Below are 22,583 nucleotides of genomic sequence, written 5' to 3'. Positions count from 1 at the left end.
CCCGCCTGCCATACCCACTCTCAATCCCGCCCGCGAATCCCTCTTTCCTGCCCCTTGAGTCCTTCCTCATCCCGCAAATCATGCCTCCCTTTCCTTCTCTCCCATCTCTTCTTTCACCCCCGATGCGTGGCAGCCGCCCGTGCACCCCGCACCACACACCCCCGCCTGTGCCCTCCATGACGTGTTCGTGCGTGCAGGCGGGCCGGTGCATGGCAGCAACGGCGGCGGGCCCGTCCGGTGGAGGCGGAAGAGGTCGCCGCGTCCATGGCGGCTGCGGGAAGAAGAGCAGCTCGGCAGCTCTGGCCGGCCGCACCTCTCCCTTCCCCCGCGGCGCTCGGCGTGGATCTACGGCGGCGGTGTGGATTTGCGGCGGCAGCGCTCGGCGAGGCGCCACCGCCCATGTCATGCGCAGCCGTGGCGTGGCGCCGAGGGCAGCGAGCTGCTGTGTGCGATGGCGGCATCGAGCACAGGAGGCGGCGACGTATGCGCAGCTGGCGGCGGCGCGGGTGTTGGTGGTGGAGCGGCAGCGGCTCTTGCCGCTAGGCTATAATTTTGGTTATTAACGCAGCAAATTAGGAGGCGCAGCGAATCAGGTGGCTGTCTTTCCATATTTTGTAAATTTCTTTCCTCCTCCCCCGCCGCACACCTGCCTCCGACGCCGCCACACCCTGCGACGTCGACTCTGTAGCAGAACCGCCTAAATTAAACCGGCTTAAATGCGCTAACTATCATCTTAATGGTTAATCAAGTTACCACGCACTTAAAATGGTGTAATCCGGTCGTCTGTCGGGTTAAGGATCGAAAAACACTGGAAGTCTCACACGAAGACGAGCACAGATGATTACAAGCAGACAAAAATTCTCAAATTTAAAATACAAAGTAGAGCTTTACAAAATGAGTTTTAAACAAATTATCAGAGTTCAACATGCAGCGGAATTTAAATAGAAGTTTAGTTTGGAAACAACGATAACTACGAAGGCGTGAGGATGCCACATCGAGCCCACTAATATGAATCCTGGTTAACTCCAACAGCAGCAATTACCCTGAAAATAAGATAACAACAAACCTTGAGTATACTAATAGTCAACAAGGCTTACCCGACTATGGTATATACTTAGCCGACTCTTAGACATGTATGCTTTTGGCTTTGGGATTTGTTTTGCTGAAAAGCCGCTAGTAGTGAATCCTTACTTTCCATAATTTAGCTCAAGTGTAGTATTCGAGTACCACCTAGGTTTTCTAAAACATCTAGAGCACACATGGTAGATCAAATTAATCCTCTAGTAAGCACAATCAAACGTTTCATTCCATTCTCACTTCCATCCTTTACTACGATGTGACAGAGAGATCAAGGTTCTCTTAACCGAGAGAGACGGCGAATCGATCCGATTTAACCTTGCAATGTAGACCTAACTCACACGACACATGCAAGCCCCATCAGGCCACACGCGTCAGCTGTTCCCATCATTACCACGACATCTAAACTACGCCTGCTAAAACCCAGGTGAAGGGCCACTCACGGTGAACTCCTGGAGAACCCGGAGGCGACATCCAATCCAACACCCGCCATCATCCCATGCCTAGTGTAGCAGGTCGAGATTCAAAATATCATTGTAACTCAGTACACAGTTTACCAGTTTCGACTACCTCCTACTTCCGGCATGTGGTTAGTACTGTTCAAACTTGATCAATGTGCCAACAACGGTACGGTCCTCAACCAACACAGGTGGAGATTTACTTTCCATTCATTTCATATCCATAATCAAACTTCTCTTCGCCTGGTCTCCATTTCTCTTTCCTCATTGATTCATTCTCAAGCCACATTGCCATAAGTAACAAGTTCCTATATCTCGCGAGTGACAGCAATCACTCGACTAAGTAACAAGGTCCTATATCTCGCGAGTGACAGCAATCACTCGACTTTTACCGAATCCAAATTAAGCATGGCAATACTAACGACCTACACATACTAGTAGATACTCATAGGTACCTAGGGAGAAACATGCATAGTAGGATTCCATACAACTCCTAGAAACGTAAATGCACCAATATTTAAATAAACATTGAATACTCAAATTAGGGGTTATGCTCCGGGGCTTGCTTGGGATAACACTGAGTCAGTACTAGTACTAACAAGGCCCTGGGCCCTTCTGACTTTGAGCCGGGTCTTCGGTTGCTCCAGCGGGTCCTTTTCTCTTCAGGATGCATCCACCCAACACCGTCTTGTGGTTCGGTTCCGTCAGCACGTGCTTCACGTCCACACGTTGTACATCTAGCGTACCTAAATGAGATGTGCCAAGGCGGATGTCTGAATGCATGGAAGTGCAGTAGACGCTATAGCAAAAAGGGCAAGCAGGGCAAGCACAAAGTCACGATTGCATGGGCACGAACATGATGCTATGCAATGCGATACCATTAACAAGAAAGACATGACTGGGCAATCATTTATCGAGTGAACACAACAAACAAGCTCAAAAGACAAAAGGGTTGGTGCGTCAATACGAGGGTTCATTCAATTTATTTTAGCCTGAAGCATTTTCTACTAAAAAGTATTACTAGCTTGTTTAGAAAAGACTAAGCAAAGACATAAAGCAAGAAAGAGCAATTAGGACAATTTATTTAACCAACAAGTTACAAAAGCCTTTCTACTAGTCTAAGCAAAACTGCACAACAAAGTGGTTAAACCACTCAACTCATAGCTCTATCATAGAGATAGTAAGCACAGCAAGCATGGTACACGAATTAATTTAAGTCCAACTATTGCAAGTAGTAGAACCGAGTTGTCTGAAAAATAAATCATATTTTGATGCTAATTCAAGAAAATGAAAGGTAAATTGAACCAAGCGATATAAAGCAAACCACATATGATCTCAAATGAGTTAACATGATTTAAATATGATCAATAAAATTTTCTAAATTTAACACGCAACAAAGCATTTCCTAGCAACCGCATACAAGGAAAACTAACACTAGAAACCAAACAAAAAGTAAAAATTTAACTTGCAACCATAAACTGGTAACCAAATTTTACCAGCATGATAAGCTATTGAGAAGAAGTGTAAAAACAATTAACCAACATTTATTGATATCATAAAGTATTTATTTTGGCCCTTAGCAAGACAAGTTGAACAATTAAAGATCTACCAACATGCATACAACTTATGGGCCTGGGAAATTTTACAATGAAAAACACATGCAATTATGGGGCTACTACACAAATTTCATAAATTTTAGACTACCAGATCTGCAGATACAAAATAAACGAGCTTAAACAAGCAATAACCATGATTAAATCAAAACATCACATAAAAATTATACAAACGGCAGGTTTAATATTTTTCCTAAGTACTACATGTCAAAAGAAAGCTATCCCAACTGGTTTTATATTTTTAGCATGCTCCTAACTGCATTTATGCATTAAACAAGCTACAAAAGCATTTATCTAGCATAAATAAAACTGCACAGAAATATTTGTCAAACAACACATTTCATAGTTCTATCATATACAGCATAAAAAGATGAAGCTAACAAAATAGGTTTTGCATTTTTAGCATTTTTCTACTATTTTCTTTAGATTTTCAAAGTTTGCAGCTATTTATTGAAAAAGACCATTCGCAACACTATTCATTTTGAGTCTATAGTTGTGCAGCTAGCCCCCTGGACTTGTTTCAATTTTAGCCCGAGGTACCTGATCGCGAGTTGAAGCAGAGGAGCACTCAGGGGGCTCGATTCTGGTGAGAGGGGGCCATGGTGGCGGCCTGGGAGTGGTGGGGAAGCACAAGGGGCTCGCTATCGAGAGCAAGGGCGGGAGGTAGTCGGGAGGGGGCTGGCCGCGGAGCAGTGGTGGAGGCTGTGCTGTAGCTCGGTTCCCGGTGAGGGGGTGGCCGTGGAGGTTGGTGAAGGGGCTGCGGAGGTCGAGGGGGATGTGGGGGAGCTCACCACAGTGTCGATTCGGGGGGAGGAGGACCGGAGGGAGGGGCTCGATGTTGGGGTGAAGCTTCAGGCTGGCTGCGGAGCTCCTGGTGGTCGAAGCGACGGCCGATTCGGTCGGGGAACAGTTCGTCCGAGCTCGGGGAGGGGCGGAGGAGGTGGAGGGCAAGGTGAGTTGGCTCTGGGCGTGAGGGATTGAAGTGGGGTGGCGGGTTGGACGGAGAGGCGCCGGCGGTGGGGCTCTGCTCGGCCCAGCTCGACTCGAGCGCGAGGAGGAAGAAAGGGAAGGGAGGAACTGATAAGGCTCCACGCACGGGATAAGGGCGATGCGCACGGAGGTCGAGGTTCACCGGCGCGCGACGCCTGGAGTCGTCGGCGCTGAGTAGTGGTATGGGCGGCGTACGGGCACAGTGGAGAACAGTGGAAAACAGTGAACGAGTTTGAATGGTTTTGACCCAAGTTTGACCGCCCGAAACTCAAAATTTCGTACTGGAACTTCAAATTTGGCCAAAATAAAAGTTGTAGAGGAAGATAAGATCTACAACTTTGGTTTTGGGCAAAACTTGATTCGGAGTTTGGATCAGGGAGAAAAACCTGGTCGAACTCAGCTAAGTTGATGTTTACTATGCAAACTTGATTAGCGCTAAAGACAACGCTTGAGCTACGATTAGCAACGAAAGCACAAAATTAACATCCGGAGTGTTACAATCCCGTCGCGGGCTCGCGGCACCGCCACCCCGACCACACCGCCGGGGCCTCCGAGGCGGTGGTGCGGCGCCCTTGCTGCGGCTCGCGCCAGCAAGGGCAGCGGTCCTGTGGTGTGCACAACCAGCCGCCTGCTGCTGGTGGAACTTGGCCCATCTTATGATGTTGATTTTCCTCTTGTTAAGCTGCAGAAAAATCCCGTTCCCCTGCAAGCACCACGGAGGATAGCTGTAGAAGAAGGCGATTGTGTTGTGCCACCCCCTCCAATTCGCTCTTTCTTTGGAGGTGCCTGAGCTTCTTGGAAAGGTATCTCAGTTCCTTTACCCTCTCTTCCTAACATTGCACATTTTTCCCCCTTTATGCACTTGGGTAATTCCTTCCTGACCTTTTTGAAAAATTACAGAGTGCCTACTGCAGGAGCTAGAGGTGGAGCAGGAGCCCAAGGTGTATTCTTCCTTGTGATGGCAGAGGCGTGATGAGGATGAGGATGTACGAGGCAAATGCGATGACGATGGCAAGCCCATCGAAGATGTCATCACCGGCAACGTCGTTGGGTGGCAATTGATCGACATGGTGATGTGCAATTAGGTACGCCTCTCATCACCTCTCACAAATGCATTCATGTGTGCTAGATGCTTGATAAAAATACGAATTGAAAGAACTGTGCTTGATCAAATCATTGCTAACACAGTTTGGTGGAAATTTACAAACACTCAAACAATAGTACACTTTTTGGTTTTGATACTCTACTTGCATAATGGAGTAGTAGCATGTTTGATTTTTGCATGTTGTCATTTATAAGATAAAATCAAATTCTTGAATTCGTAATAACACTAAATATTTTCACTAAGATAAAAGACAAGATAAGTCAGTTTTATGTGGTGAAAAGAGGCTATAATTTCCGTGGTTGGAGAGAGTTTTGCAAGAGGATATCAATCCACTTGCGAGATATTCTTATTTGGATTAGAATATCATTTAGGGACTAGATGATAGGTTCCAATAAAGTCTTTCAAAAAAAAGATATTCCAGTAAAGCCTTTGGGGTGTGTGTTTTTTTTTTGGAAAGGGCTGGTTTGAAGATTATTTTGACTAGCGACAGTATCACAGCTTCAGTAGACATTGAGGAGGGCTCAGACAATCTACAGGCAAAAACAAATGTTGTTTGTGCATATTGTCGCTCACTCACTATGGTGTGATTTTCAAAAGTTAGACTGTACGCTTTGATCAGTACAGTCCATGAGATTTGGAAGTGTGTGTGTAGAGTTATAACCTAGGTATGCTTTTTCATTTTGCACATATCAGCAAAAATTTAATCAAACTGTTAGGTTTGTTATAGCCAATGTAATCTTCGCATTTATCAAACTGTTTGGGGAGATTGATAATACTTGCTTGCCCTTAATCATCCGAGTACAATAGATTATATAGGCCTTGACCTCCTAAACTTAAGGAAATAACCACCAGGGGATAACCTTCCTACTTCCTAGCCACGGATCGCGGCATTCTCGGCGGCGGCGGCGCGCCTCGCGCATGCGTGGACGGTGCTGGTACTGCCTGCCCCACATGACAAAAGTAGTGTCAATAAATGATAAAAATGATATCATAAATAAATTCCTGCAAGACCATTGTTGGTTTGGCACGTTGTGCACTGGTCAAAGAGCTATTTACTGATTAATTTGTGGTGGTACTATACGCTATGGCAAATTAAGTGATTGACCTTATGCATCATGTTCTTATTGTGAAGTCAGCTTGATTAAGGTGTCACTAAAGTTATGCAGCTTTCAACTACCGGCATCAGCATCAAGCAGCCTAGGGAGAAGGTCACTTTACTCAGAAACCCTTTTTTTAGCACCTGCAATACCATTACCACTCAAGCTGCAGGAAAGCATCCATTCCTAACACATGGTTAAAGTGGATTGCAGTGGAATATGATGTACATGGTTTATCCTTTGTATTGATCTTAAACATGGATAGTTTGATAGACTAGAGAGGAGGTCTGGTGGACCACTTTATTCCTGTAACTGACAATTTCTTGTGTGGACATAAAGTTATATGAAAATCTAAAAAATGGGGCCAGTGTGAGCTCAGCTTTCACGTTTAATTATTATAGCTTCAAAACAGATATTTTTCATTTGGTGTGGTCATTAAGATATATTTGTCATACCTATATATGTCATGGAGTGATGCCTCTCATATCTTTCAGGCTTCAGCACAATGCACCCGAGGAGGCTAAGACTTGATGAGTTCTTACTGATCAGATCAACTTTATATCTGTTCAACAATTATTAAAAGCTGCAGATAATAGGTAAAATCTGATCCATCTTTGACCTTGCTGATTTATTCTGAAGTGGACCATTTGCTTTTTTCATTTCTAGCCTTCGCAATTCGTTTTTTAATTTCATATGATAATTATGTTCCTTTTAACATGTTATTTAAAATTAAAAGGAGACATGTTGGAATGGCATAATCTTGGCCTGGTGTTTAGAGAACCTTGTATTCTCATCTTTAGGCATATTTCGTACAGAAAAGTTTTGTGTTTGCCTTCTCGATTTGGTCTGATGGATGATCAGGCTGCCAAGGCATTCTATCCCCTCTCCATTTAATAGGCCAAGGTGAGTCGACAAGCATTGCTCCATTTAAATGATGAATCACCCTGAAATATCAGGAGTTGGAGACTAACATAACACTGGAAATTTTTATTGGTTGAGGTCAGCATTTATCACATTGCTAAACACTTTCAAACTGCTGGACCACAATATGTAAGTTTGGATTAGTCGAGTTACTTGTTGGTTCTGTTTATATTTACCATAATTTCTGAACTTTAAAAGTTCTCAGGTGAATTTACTTACTATAAGAAACTAGTGCTTCCAGAATTTATCACATGAAAAAAAATATTTGTACTGCTTTCAATAAAACATTTTGAGCCAGTTGATGTGGTTTATTTCATTCTCATTAGATATAACCAAGTTTAATAATCTAATTTATACTGCTTTCTATTTATTTTTCAGGATATATTGGGTGCTATTAACTCTATAATAGGTGAATTGGTCTCCTCTACAGTAGTACTCTTTGCTTGATCCATACCTCTTTTTTTTTAGATTATAGTCACTCAGCTAGATTATACCGGGGCGAATTTCCCCACCTGTGGGGAAAAAAACCCCCTCGCTGTGCTCCTGATAGCTTGGGCTGTGTAGTCAGCCTGGCCCGGCCTGGCGTCACGGTTTTCCGGCCCAGTGGGTAACGGTTCCAGGAAATGGCACCAGACCCAAGGTCAGAAAGAGCCGGGGTTCGGGGGGTTTCTCGGCCTGCGTTAGACGGCCTCCTTCTTATAAGAATGCTCGGGGGTGTAACACCCCTGTGTTAATCGTCTCGCTAATCATGAGTTAACTCGCTAAGTGTGGACTCAAATTCGTCGTTAACGCTAATCGCGTTCGCTTAGCAAACATCTAATTAGCCGTGTTTGATCTCGTTTTTTTGTCCTTGATCTGAGCTCCAAATCAACTTCCGCCCAAAACGAAAGTTGTAGATCTTTTAATCCTCTACAACTTTTATTTTGGCCAAATTTCAAGTTGTTATATGAAATTTGGAGTTTTATTTGGTCAAAAATCGAGTTAGAAATCGTCAACGAGTGAGCAGGAACTGCAGTGCTCGGCACTGTGCACGCCCGCGCCCATACCGGCGACTGAACGCCGGCGAGCGACTCCACGCGTCGTTCATCCCGGCGATCCTCGTCGTCCGAGCGCCGCTCTTCTCCTCGCTAGGTCGAGAGGCTTCCAGTGCAATCCATCCCGATCCCCTTCCTCGCGCAACGAGCGGACTGAGCGAACCCTAGCTCGTCACTCGCAGCGCCGGCCGTCGTTCGTCGCCCGGCCGTCGTTCGTCGTCCGGCCGTCGTTCCTCGCGCCCCGATTCCCCCCCCAAACCCCTATCCACCTCGTCCTTCACCTCTTACGACCCTCCGCGAGCCCGTTGGAGCTCCACCACGGCCGAAGTCGAGCTCCAGACCGCGGCCACCATTGCTGTCCGCCCCGAACTCCACCCCGCGTCATCGAGCTCCCTCTCCGAGGTCTCCTCTGCCCAAAATCGACCCACGGTGAGCTCAATCACGGCCTCCTCCTACTCCCCGACCTATTCCCCACCCGAATCGGCGCCGCCGCCGTCGAATCGCAGTCGCGCCGTCGCGAACGCGCCGCCCGTCGCGCGCACACGCCGCCGGACCTCCCTGGGCGCCGCCCCTCGCCGCTGACGCGCGCCCTAGGGCCGCCTGGCCTCATTGGAGCTTGCTCCGTCCCACCCCGCGGCCGCCGCAAGCCGCCGCCGCCGGAACGCCGTGTGTCGCCGCCGCCTTGGCCGTGCGCCGCTGCTCGCCGTCGCGGAGCCCCTCTGCGCCTCCCCGCGAGCCACCGCCGCGCGCCAGGGAGCCGCTCGGCCTCCCTGAGCCCGCACCGCCCCGTCCGCCGCCGGTTGACCCCGCCGCCGGCGGGGAACCGCCGCGCCGCGCCGCCCCTGCCTCGGCGCCGCCGCAGGCCGCTGCGCGCCCGCGCCCTGCCCTCTGCGCCCCACGCGCGCCCTACCCCACCGCCCTGCCCTGGCCGTGGGCAGGCTAGGCCGCGCCGCCGGCGTGCCGCGGCCGGCTCAGGCCGCCGCCGCCGCCGCCCTGTTGGCCGCCGAGCCGGCCCAGTGCCGTGGCGCGCGGCACGGGCGAAGCAGGGGAAGGGGGCACCTGGAGCTGGGCCTGGGCTCCCTTACAAGTGGGGCCCGGCTGTCAGCGCCCCCCCCCCCCCTTTTATCTTTTATGTTTTTCTTTCAATTATTTCGGCTGGCAATTCATAATTATGTAGAAATTCACAGAAAAATGCGAAAAATGCCAAATAAATTTTGTTAGGTTTCTAAAATCACAAGCTTCTGAGGAAAAATACTTGTGCATGTGAAATACCACTTTTGCTCTGCTGAAAAATTCAGTTTGCGTTTAAGGTAGTTTATTTTGTACCACTTTTTTTGTTGCTCTAAAAATTATGGGAAATTCGCAGTGGATTACTCATTTCATGTTTAGTCCACTGTAAAAGTTTCATGGCTTGTTGCTATGCGCTTTTGGGTAGATCTATTTGTACTTCGTTTGCTTACTATGGTTAGTTAATTGTTTCATGCATGCAAAGCAAATTCCTGTTAATCCATGCTAACCTAAGTCGTTTTAGTAGTTGTTTTCGAAGGAAACACTTCAGGCTAAATGTTTAAACTTTGTTTTCGCATCGTAAGCTCTCATGCTTTGCGCTGAGTTCTAATTTGTTGCATTACATATTTTTATTCGTGTAGACGCCACGAACGACGCTGTCCACGAGCTAGTCGCTGAGCCGGTCCAGGAGCCCCGAGCAGGAGCGCAGCAGGAGGACGCCGTTGAGCACGCTCCAGCAGATTTTGTTAACCCCGCTGACCTGCAAGGCAAGCCCCGGAGCATAACCATAATTTAAAATTATTCAATGTTTATTTAAGTATTGTGCATTTATGTTCTAGGAGTTGAATGGAACCATAGTATGCATGTTTTCCCTAGGTACCGTGGGCCTATACTAGTATGCAGGTGTCGATAGAAATGCTTTGCTAAATAGGATTCCGGTAGAAGTCGAGTGATTGCTGTCACTCGCGAGTTTAGGATCTTGATCCCTTAGCTTTGGCTTGGAAATGTGTTGATGAGTAAAAAGAATTGGAGACCGGGCGGGAATGAGTTGGATTAGGTGAGAAAATGAACTCCCGCCTGTGTCGATTGAGGACCGTACCGTTGTTGGCCCTGATGACCGAGTTTGAACAGTACTAACCACATACCAGAAGTAGGAGGTAGTCGAAACCGGTAAGCTGTGTACCACATTACAGCGGTGATTTGAATTCCGCCATGCTACGCTGGGCGTGGGAGTTGGCGGGTGTTGGATAGGATGCCGCCTCCGGGTTCTCCGGGAGTTCACCGCGAGGGGCCCATCACCTGGGTTTTAGCAGGCGTAGTTCAGATGCCGTGGTAATGTGGGAACAGTTGACGCGCATGGCCCGGCGGGGCTTACATGTGTCGTGTGAGTTAGGTCCACCTTGCAAGGTTAAATCGGATCGATTCGCCGTCTCTCTCGGTTAAGAGAACCTTGGTCACTGCGTCACATCGTAGTAAGAAGTGGAATAAGTATTGTAAGGTAGCGATGGAATGCTTTACCTGTTGTTCTGAAAAATTAATCTAATCTACCATGTGTGCTCTAGATGATTAGGCAAACTTAGTTAATACTTGAGATGCTAAACGGAGCTAAAATATTGAAAGTAAGGATTCACTTCTAGCAGCTTTTCAGCAAAAGAACTTCAGAGCCAAAAAGCTTTGCATGTCTAGGTAATGGGCTAAGTATACCCAGAGTCGGGTAAGCCTTGCTGAGTATTAGTATACTCAGGGTTGTTGTTGTTGTAACCCTTCTGAGCAGGTTGTGTCCCGGCGGACTTCGAGGAGATCTGTGCGTCCTGGATTGGACAGCCGCTTCCTCCAGGTTGGACCGTCGAGTGGGCCCCGTCTTCCCCGTGAAGATTGGGCAGGTTAGCGTCACATCGGTGGGCAGGATGTGGAGCTCACCTTTTATCGTCGTCGTAGCTATCGTATTGTATTTCGAACTCAGTTTTAAACTTCCGCTGTGCGTTTGAACTCTGTTGGTTGTATTTAAGACTTTTATGTAAAACTGGTGTTGTAAATTAATTTGAAGATTTCTTTATGCTGGTAACACCTGTGCTCGTCTTCGTACGGGTCTAAGTGCAATTGTGATCCTGGAGTACAGTAGTTTAATCGGGATTTTACCCGACAGCCTGTCAGGTTACACCGTTTTAAGTGCACAGTAACTGGATTAAGTATTAAGATGATGGTTAGTGCATTTAAGCCGGTTTAATTTGGACGGTGCTGCTACAGCTGGCATCAGAGCTCTAAATTGCACTGGGGTGATTACCTTGCAACGATTTCGGGTTTTTCGAAAAGTTGACGCTAGATGCGCTAAGGAATAGAATAGATAGTTCGTATGCCCTAAATATGTTATATAAGTTAGGTGGCAACTAAGTATCTATTTTATTCCAGCACTTTCAGCTTTTACTTTTTGTTAAACCTTACTTCTGTAACGACGCACCTACGTTGAGGTAAGCAAGGTAAGCATTCTGGTAGTCCTTAGAATAGCCCACGTGTTTCATACGTGCGCGGGTCCCGTATGTTGAGCATACGAGGAGGTGATAAGGCTCAATTCAAACGAGCCTGTCACTATCTGCCGCCTGATATGGAGTGCGGATTTCATGCCGTGTGATTGTGATCACGGCCATTTCGTAAGGCAATGTTACGAGATGTAAACCTGTCATGCGGTTGGCCATGACCGTGACCCTTGGGACACGTCTACCCTTGGATGTCCCGTAAGGCGAGTGTACGGGAAGTGAATACGTTGTTATGACGTATGCAGCGCTGCCCATTCAGCGTCGAACGTCTGGGTGCCATCTCTATAGTGGATGGTAATGTATGTGTGAATATGTGGGAAACTGCATATGCGTTACCCGTGTGGCGTAGGACACATGGGGGCCGTTCGTGTGTGCTGGCACGAAGGGTCCAGAAATGGATAATTATATCTGTCTCTGTGTTCTTTTGCAGGAAACTAACCACGTTAAGCGCGTTATAAAATCCTTGATCGTAGGAACGACTAGTCTATATATAGGGAGATTACGTAATTGTGCCACCGATTGTTCTCGTATACCATATTTTGGTACTTGTTTGGGTGAGAAACGCTAGAACGTGGCATGCATCTTGCATCTTGCATTCCTGAGTTGTTGTTTGTTTTGTCGCTTTTGGTTACGCTTCGCAAAAATTTATTTGGATCACCATGTTTTTACTATGTGTTCTTAAAAAAATTTTTGTGTTGCGTTACCAAGTTTAAACCTGTTTCTTTTGAAAACTGTGACTTACGTTAGCGCTTTGTGTTCTTACAGATGGCTAGCTTCACGCACGTGATCGTGGACGCTGAGGGTTGGGCGCACTCCAATGCCCTCCACACCGGCCACTTTCCTCGTCTGCTGTGGCAGATGCTCAGGGCGTTTGACTACACTGAGCCCCCACAGTACTCCGGACACGAGTCTAGCTTGCTGGGCACCGAGCGCTGTCAGATGATTGTGAAGATTCCTGCTTGCCCCGCTCGCTTGGATTGGGACTCGTGGCAGCTCACTGTCTATGGTAGGAAGCTGGCAGACTCCTGGGAGATTGCAGCTAGGAAGGCTATTGAGGAGTTCTCAGAGAAGCATAATGCAGAGGTGATAGATACTCCTTACAGTGTGTTTCCTCTGAGGGATGAGACTACTCAGGCCTATACAGATCGGGTGAACCGCAACCTGAACATCATGATGCCCGACTATAGCGTCAGGACAGCACTCTCGTTCAGCTACTCCTCAGCTTTGAGCAACATGTATGAGCAGCTTCGTAAGGAGAATGCGATATGCAGGAGCAAGGCTCGAGAGGCTCACCTCCATGAGCAGCACATGATTGGTACCCAGGACAAGATCAAGACCCTGAAGGCCAAGTCCAGAGCGAGGAAGATCAGGATTCAGGAGTTGCAGGAGGAGTTAGAGAACAGGACTCAGATGGTGCAGCACCTTGAGGGGCAGCTTCAGCAGGCCCAGGAGTGGATTGAGGACGCCCAGGCTCAGGTGCAGGCAGCAGCAGAGATGGAGGCTGATGCAGCAGAGGAGGAGCCAGAAGAAGAAGAAGAGGAAGAGGACCCTGAGGAGATCGAGGGAGTGTCTGGAGTCGAGTCGGGACCTGGGACTCCGTGAGGACGCAGCGGGATAGTATTGATTCTCCCCTTGCAGTGTAGCCTAACTGTAGGATAGTTGGGTAGAATGACCAACATAGTGCTCTAGGCTAACCTTGGGTTGAGAATTCTTTTGTGGCTCAGTAGTTCGAGTCATGTAGGATAACTCCTCGCTAGTATGGTGTGTAGCCGGGTCGGGCAAGACCTTTCTTTTAGTAGTGGTGTGTTGTAGGGTCGTTTGTGAACCCTTCTCCCATGCTAGTTTGATGCCGTAGCACGGCTTGGTTTGTACTGAACCTTGTTCCAGCTTAAGCAGCGTGGCTGCTTAATGTAAAATTTGCTTTCTTGGTGATCTTTTCTGTCAGTGTGTGAAATTTCAGCTTTGAGTTGCGCTTCGACTGTCTTCAAATCTGAAATTTTTGTTGAGCGATGTTTAGTATTGCATACGTTAGAGCTACTCTGGACGAAACTTGTTGAGTTGATGCGCTTTCAACCAAAGCAAGTTAGTTTATCTTCCCTCGGTGAACCATATCGCGAGGGGAAGGATTCATGCTGTGTGTTCATATTATATATGCACATTATTTATTTGCATGAATTAGTCCTGATAGCGAAATGGCTAACCAGGGGAATGATTATTTTTGCAGATGGGTGATAATCATGACAATGACAATCATGAGGCACTGCCCCAACAACCTCCCTCTTTGGCTCAAGCTGTTGCAGCTCTTATCGCTGACCGCAACGAGCAGACGGAGTTGATAAGGCAACTGGTGCAAGCCCAGGTCAATGCCGGCAGAGGTCGACATGCTCCCCCGCTAGCACCAGCAGAAACTGACTATGTCAGTTTTCTAGCCACCCAGCCACCTCTGTTCCACAAGGCCGATGATCCCCTTGAGGCTGATGCCTGGATTCGCACCATTGAGGATAAGTTTAGTATCCTCAATTGCACAGAGATGGACAAAGCCGCCTTTGCGGCACAACAGCTGAGAGGACCTGCGAAAATATGGTGGGTAAATCACAAGGCTCTACTTCCCGCTGGTACACGTCTCACTTGGGATGAGTTTGTGGCAGCGTTTAAAGCTCACCACATCCCTACGAGCTTAATGAGGCGAAAGATGGCAGAGTTCCTAGCCCTGAAACAAGGGACCAACACTGTGCTCCAATATGCCCAGACCTTCAATCAGCTATCCCAGTATGGCGGTTTTCATGTGGATACTGATGAGAAGAAACAGGATTGCTTCAGAAGGGGACTCAGCACAAAGCTTCAGGACAAGCTAGCTCTCACCGCATGCAACAACTTTACTGATCTGGTTAATAAAGCTATCACTCAGGAAGATGCCACACTGGCGCACAAAGCTGACAAGAAGAGAAAGGCACCTGCTGGATCCTCCAGCAATGCACCCCAGAGGTATAAGCTGGGTCAGACAGGGAATCAGCAGGCTTCAAACCGTCCTCCACAGCAGGGCCGTTGGGTCGCTAGGCCACCCCAGCAACAGCAGCAGTGGGCACCCCGTTTTCCGATACAGCAGCAGAGGCCCCTAATGCTACAAGCTCCACGCCCCAACAACTACCCCTGTTACAATTGTGGTAACCTGGGGCACTTTGCACGAGACTGTCGTCTGCCACCTCGGCAGAACATCTACAAGACTCCAGCACTGAGTCAAGGTTCCAGCCAGAAAGATCAGAAAAAGAAGGTTGTACCTGCCAAGACTGGTCGTGTGAACTACACCACTCTGGAGGAAGTTCCGGAGGGCACTCAAGTGATGGCGGGTACGTTCTCCGTTAATCACTGCCCTGTTACTGTGCTATTTGATTCTGGAGCATCTCATAATTTTATCAGTGAAGCATGTGTGGCACGACTTCACTTACAAGTAACATGCTTAGAGAGACCATACATTATTCAGACACCTGGCACCCGGTTAAATGCTGGCCAAGTAGTTCGAAATATTCCCCTTACCTTGGGTGGGAAAAATTTTCCACTCACTCCCATTGTTCTTCCAAGTCAAGGGATAGATATCATACTTGGAATGAATTGGATGAAGAAGCATGGCGTTATCATCAATACCTCTTCTCGTATCCTTCAGTTCAACTCTTCCATGTATGGTTCTATGGACATTCATCTTTCCCAGCATGCAATTCCAGCCACTGTCATATACCATCTGGAGGGAAAAGTTCTAGAAATAATTCCGGTGGTTTGTGAATACCCCGATGTGTTTCCGGAGGACTTGCCTGGCATGCCTCCCGATCGGGATATTGAGTTTGTCATTGAATTACAGCCTGGCACAGCGCCCATATCTCGAAGGCCATATAGAATGACTCCCAGTGAGCTAGCTGAATTAAAAATCCAGTTACAAGAGTTGCTGGATAAAGGCTATATCCGACCGAGCACCTCACCTTGGGGTTGCCCGGCTCTGTTCGTGAAGAAGAAAGATCACGGGCTGAGGCTATGTGTGGATTACCGACCTCTGAATGCAGTGACCATCAAAAACAAATATCCACTTCCTCGTATTGATATTCTTTTTTATCAACTAGCCGGAGCTAAGGTATTCTCAAAAATAGATCTACGATCTGGTTATCATCAAATCAAAATCAGACCGGTGGATATACCAAAAACAGCTTTCTCTACTCGTTATGGTTTATACGAGTATTTGGTAATGTCTTTCGGATTAACCAATGCTCCCGCTTACTTCATGTACCTCATGAATTCGGTATTCATGCCGGAGTTAGACAAGTTCGTCGTGGTCTTCATTGATGATATCTTGATCTACTCCAAGAATGAGGAAGAGCATGCTCATCATCTTCGCATAGTACTTCAGCGTCTGAGAGAGCACCAGCTTTATGCCAAACTCAGCAAGTGTGACTTCTGGCTGAAGGAAGTACCATTCCTCGGTCACGTCATATCTGCTGAGGGCATCTCTGTGGATCCCAGTAAAGTACAAGATGTACTCGATTGGGAAGCCCCAACTTCAGTCCCGGAAATCCGCAGTTTCTTGGGTTTAGCTGGGTATTATCGTCGGTTCATTCCGGAATTCTCCAGAATTGCGAAGCCAATGACTGAACTTCTGAAAAAGGGTGTTAAATTCTATTGGAGTGCTCAATGTGAGGAAGCTTTCCAGAAATTGAAAACACTTCTCACTTCTGCTCCAATCTTGGCCCAGCCTGATACTACAAAACCTTTCGATGTCTACTGTGATGCCTCAGGCACAGGACTTGGCTGTGTCTTGATGCAGGAGAACAGAGTGATTGCTTATGCTTCTCGATCACTCAAGCGTCATGAAGAAAACTATCCCACTCATGATCTTGAATTAGCAGCTGTGGTCCATGCTCTGAAGATCTGGCGACACTATCTTTTAGGTTCATTGTGCAATATTTATACCGATCACAAGAGCCTCAAATATCTTTTCACTCAAGCTGATTTGAACATGCGTCAAAGGAGATGGCTTGAGTTGATTAAAGATTATGAGCTCGAAGTGCATTATCATCCGGGAAAGGCAAATGTAGTTGCCGATGCATTAAGCCGCAAAGCTCACTGCCATTGCATCTCAGCTATACCATTAAGCGAATCTCTTTGCTATGAAATGGAAAAGCTGAATTTAAGTATTGTACCACATGGCACATTGACTCATCTAGAGCTTACTCCTACTCTTCGCGATCTCATCATAGCGGCACAAAAGCAAGATAAAGGGGTGAAGGAAATTCAGAGAAGACTATCAGAAGGAGACCCTAAAGTGAATTGCTTCCACCAGGATGCTGAGAATGTGTTATGGTTCAAGCACCGACTAGTGGTGCCTAAGAATTTTGAGCATAGAAAACAGATCCTTGATGAAGCCCATACTTCACGACTATCAATTCATCCGGGTAGCAACAAGATGTACCAAGACCTGAAGCAACGATTTTGGTGGACTCGGATGAAAAGGGAAATAGCCAAATATGTGTCAGAGTGTGATATCTGTAGAAGAGTTAAGGCTAGTCATCTCAGACCAGCTGGAACTCTCCAGCCCTTGAACATTCCTGAATGGAAATGGGAGGATATCAGCATGGATTTCATCATCGGATTACCTCGAACTCAAAAGGGTTACGATTCTATTTGGGTTGTGGTCGATAGACTAACCAAGTCAGCACATTTTCTTCCAGTCAGTACTCGTTACTCCACAAAAAGATATGCTGAGTTATATGTTGAGCGTATCTTATGCCTGCATGGTATACCCAAGACTATCATCTCTGATCGTGGTAGCCAATTCACTGCTCGCTTTTGGGAACAATTGCATACATGCTTAGGAACTCGGGTGATTTGCAGCTCTGCTTACCACCCTCAAACAGATGGCCAGACAGAGAGGATTAATCAGATTCTGGAAGATATGCTCCGTGCTTGTGTCTTGACCTATCCACAGAAATGGGATCAATGTCTGCCATTAGCTGAATTTTCTTATAACAATAGTTATCAAGAAAGCATCAAAATGGCTCCATTTGAAGCCTTATACGGTCGTCGATGCCGTACACCTCTCAATTGGTCGGAAACCGGAGAAAGAACTATCTTTGGGCCCGACATGGTACAAGAGGCCGAAGAACAAGTTCGTCTTATCCAAGCCAACTTAAAGATTGCACAATCTCGACAGAAGAGCTACGCAGATAAAAGAAGAGATCCACTCGTCTTTAAGGTCGGTGATCACGTCTATCTGAAAGTATCACCATGGAAAGGCGTGCAAAGATTTGGAATTAAAGGGAAGTTATCTCCCCGATACATCGGTCCATATCCAATTGTGGAACGATGCGGTCCTGTGGCTTATCGGTTGGATCTTCCAGCAAATCTTTCTGCAGTTCATAACATCTTCCATGTGTCGCAACTCAGACTGTGCCTTAGAGTTCCGACGGAAGCGGTTGAAAGCGACTCGATTCAAATAGAGTCTGATCTCACTTATTCTGAACATCCTATCAAGATTATTGATCGCAAGGATCGAGTTACACGTCGCACAACCAACCGATTCTACAAAGTTCAATGGAGTAATCACTCCGAAGATGAAGCTACTTGGGAGAAGGAGGAATTTCTGAAATCCAAGTATCCGGAGTTTTTAAACGCTCATCCAGGTACTACATCTTCGAACCCTTTCCGCCTGTTTGAATTCTCTCATGCTTGAATCTCGGGACGAGATTCTTTTAAGGGGGGAAGGCTGTAACACCCCTGTGTTAATCGTCTCGCTAATCATGAGTTAACTCGCTAAGTGTGGACTCAAATTCGTCGTTAACGCTAATCGCGTTTGCTTAGCAAACATCTAATTAGCCGCGTTTGATCTCGTTTTTTTGTCCTTGATCTGAGCTCCAAATCAACTTCCGCCCAAAATGAAAGTTGTAGATCTTTTAATCCTCTACAACTTTTATTTTGGCCAAATTTCAAGTTGTTATATGAAATTTGGAGTTTTATTTGGTCAAAAATCGAGTTAGAAATCGTCAACGAGTGAGCAGGAACTGCAGTGCTCGGCACTGTGCACGCCCGCGCCCATACCGGCGACTGAACGCCGGCGAGCGACTCCACGCGTCGTTCATCCCGGCGATCCTCGTCGTCCGAGCGCCGCTCTTCTCCTCGCTAGGTCGAGAGGCTTCCAGTGCAATCCATCCCGATCCCCTTCCTCGCGCAGCGAGCAGACTGAGCGAACCCTAGCTCGTCACTCGCAGCGCCGGCCGTCGTTCGTCGCCCGGCCGTCGTTCGTCGTCCGGCCGTCGTTCCTCGCGCCCCGATTCCCCCCCCCCAACCCCTATCCACCTCGTCCTTCACCTCTTACGACCCTCCGCGAGCCCGTTGGAGCTCCACCACGGCCGAAGTCGAGCTCCAGACCGCGGCCACCATTGCTGTCCGCCCCGAACTCCACCCCGCGTCGTCGAGCTCCCCCTCCGAGGTCTCCTCCGCCCAAAATCGACCCACGGTGAGCTCAATCGCGGCCTCCTCCTACTCCCCGACCTATTCCCCACCCGAATCGGCGCCGCCGCCGTCGAATCGCAGCCGCGCCGTCGCGAACGCGCCGCCCGTCGCGCGCACACGCCGCCGGACCTCCCTGGGCACCGCCCCTCGCCGCTGACGCGCGCCCTAGGGCCGCCTGGCCTCATTGGAGCTTGCTCCGTCCCACCTCGCGGCCGCCGCAAGCCGCCGCCGCCGGAACGCCGTGTGTCGCCGCCGCCTTGGCCGTGCGCCGCCGCTCGCCGTCGCGGAGCCCCTCTGCGCCTCCCCGCGAGCCACCGCCGCGCGCCAGGGAGCCGCTCGGCCTCCCTGAGCCCGCACCGCCCCGTCCGCCGCCGGTTGACCCCGCCGCCGGCGGGGAACCGCCGCGCCGCGCCGCCCCTGCCTCAGCTCCGCCGCAGGCCGCTGCGCGCCCGCGCCCTGCCCTCTGCGCCCCACGCGCGCCCTACCCCACCGCCCTGCCCTGGCCGTGGGCAGGCTAGGCCGCGCCGCCGGCGTGCCGCGGCCGGCTCAGGCCGCCGCCGCCGCCGCCCTGTTGGCCGCCGAGCCGGCCCAGTGCCGTGGCGCGCGGCACGGGCGAAGCAGGGGAAGGGGGCGCCTGGAGCTGGGCCTGGGCTCCCTTACAAGTGGGGCCCGGCTGTCAGCGCCCCCCCCCTTTTATCTTTTATGTTTTTCTTTCAATTATTTCGGCTGGCAATTCATAATTATGTAGAAATTCACAGAAAAATGCGAAAAATGCCAAATAAATTTTGTTAGGTTTCTAAAATCACAAGCTTCTGAGGAAAAATACTTGTGCATGTGAAATACCACTTTTGCTCTGCTGAAAAATTCAGTTTGCGTTTAAGGTAGTTTATTTTGTACCACTTTTTTTGTTGCTCTAAAAATTATGGGAAATTTGCAGTGGATTACTCATTTCATGTTTAGTCCACTGTAAAAGTTTCATGGCTTGTTGCTATGCGCTTTTGGGTAGATCTATTTGTACTTCGTTTGCTTACTATGGTTAGTTAATTGTTTCATGCATGCAAAGCAAATTCCTGTTAATCCATGCTAACCTAAGTCGTTTTAGTAGTTGTTTTCGAAGGAAACACTTCAGGCTAAATGTTTAAACTTTGTTTTCGCATCGTAAGCTCTCATGCTTTGCGCTGAGTTCTAATTTGTTGTATTACATATTTTTATTCGTGTAGACGCCACGAACGACGCTGTCCACGAGCTAGTCGCTGAGCCGGTCCAGGAGCCCCGAGCAGGAGCGCAGCAGGAGGACGCCGTTGAGCACGCTCCAGCAGATTTTGTTAACCCCGCTGACCTGCAAGGCAAGCCCCGGAGCATAACCATAATTTAAAATTATTCAATGTTTATTTAAGTATTGTGCATTTATGTTCTAGGAGTTGAATGGAACCATAGTATGCATGTTTTCCCTAGGTACCGTGGGCCTATACTAGTATGCAGGTGTCGATAGAAATGCTTTGCTAAATAGGATTCCGGTAGAAGTCGAGTGATTGCTGTCACTCGCGAGTTTAGGATCTTGATCCCTTAGCTTTGGCTTGGAAATGTGTTGATGAGTAAAAAGAATTGGAGACCGGGCGGGAATGAGTTGGATTAGGTGAGAAAATGAACTCCCGCCTGTGTCGATTGAGGACCGTACCGTTGTTGGCCCTGATGACCGAGTTTGAACAGTACTAACCACATACCAGAAGTAGGAGGTAGTCGAAACCGGTAAGCTGTGTACCACATTACAGCGGTGATTTGAATTCCGCCATGCTACGCTGGGCGTGGGAGTTGGCGGGTGTTGGATAGGATGCCGCCTCCGGGTTCTCCGGGAGTTCACCGCGAGGGGCCCATCACCTGGGTTTTAGCAGGCGTAGTTCAGATGCCGTGGTAATGTGGGAACAGTTGACGCGCATGGCCCGGCGGGGCTTACATGTGTCGTGTGAGTTAGGTCCACCTTGCAAGGTTAAATCGGATCGATTCGCCGTCTCTCTCGGTTAAGAGAACCTTGGTCACTGCGTCACATCGTAGTAAGAAGTGGAATAAGTATTGTAAGGTAGCGATGGAATGCTTTACCTGTTGTTCTGAAAAATTAATCTAATCTACCATGTGTGCTCTAGATGATTAGGCAAACTTAGTTAATACTTGAGATGCTAAACGGAGCTAAAATATTGAAAGTAAGGATTCACTTCTAGCAGCTTTTCAGCAAAAGAACTTCAGAGCCAAAAAGCTTTGCATGTCTAGGTAATGGGCTAAGTATACCCAGAGTCGGGTAAGCCTTGCTGAGTATTAGTATACTCGGGGTTGTTGTTGTTGTAACCCTTCTGAGCAGGTTGTGTCCCGGCGGACTTCGAGGAGATCTGTGCGTCCTGGATTGGACAGCCGCTTCCTCCAGGTTGGACCGTCGAGTGGGCCCCGTCTTCCCCGTGAAGATTGGGCAGGTTAGCGTCACATCGGTGGGCAGGATGTGGAGCTCACCTTTTATCGTCGTCGTAGCTATCGTATTGTATTTCGAACTCAGTTTTAAACTTCCGCTGTGCGTTTGAACTCTGTTGGTTGTATTTAAGACTTTTATGTAAAACTGGTGTTGTAAATTAATTTGAAGATTTCTTTATGCTGGTAACACCTGTGCTCGTCTTCGTACGGGTCTAAGTGCAATTGTGATCCTGGAGTACAGTAGTTTAATCGGGATTTTACCCGACAGCCTGTCAGGTTACACCGTTTTAAGTGCACAGTAACTGGATTAAGTATTAAGATGATGGTTAGTGCATTTAAGCCGGTTTAATTTGGACGGTGCTGCTACAGCTGGCATCAGAGCTCTAAATTGCACTGGGGTGATTACCTTGCAACGATTTCGGGTTTTTCGAAAAGTTGACGCTAGATGCGCTAAGGAATAGAATAGATAGTTCGTATGCCCTAAATATGTTATATAAGTTAGGTGGCAACTAAGTATCTATTTTATTCCAGCACTTTCAGCTTTTACTTTTTGTTAAACCTTACTTCTGTAACGACGCACCTACGTTGAGGTAAGCAAGGTAAGCATTCTGGTAGTCCTTAGAATAGCCCACGTGTTTCATACGTGCGCGGGTCCCGTATGTTGAGCATACGAGGAGGTGATAAGGCTCAATTCAAACGAGCCTGTCACTATCTGCCGCCTGATATGGAGTGCGGATTTCATGCCGTGTGATTGTGATCACGGCCATTTCGTAAGGCAATGTTACGAGATGTAAACCT

The sequence above is a fragment of the Panicum virgatum genome, chromosome 7K (assembly GCF_016808335.1).
Source record: "Panicum virgatum strain AP13 chromosome 7K, P.virgatum_v5, whole genome shotgun sequence".
Classification (NCBI taxonomy): domain Eukaryota; kingdom Viridiplantae; phylum Streptophyta; class Magnoliopsida; order Poales; family Poaceae; genus Panicum; species Panicum virgatum.
Note: the sequence above shows the minus strand (reverse complement) of the source record.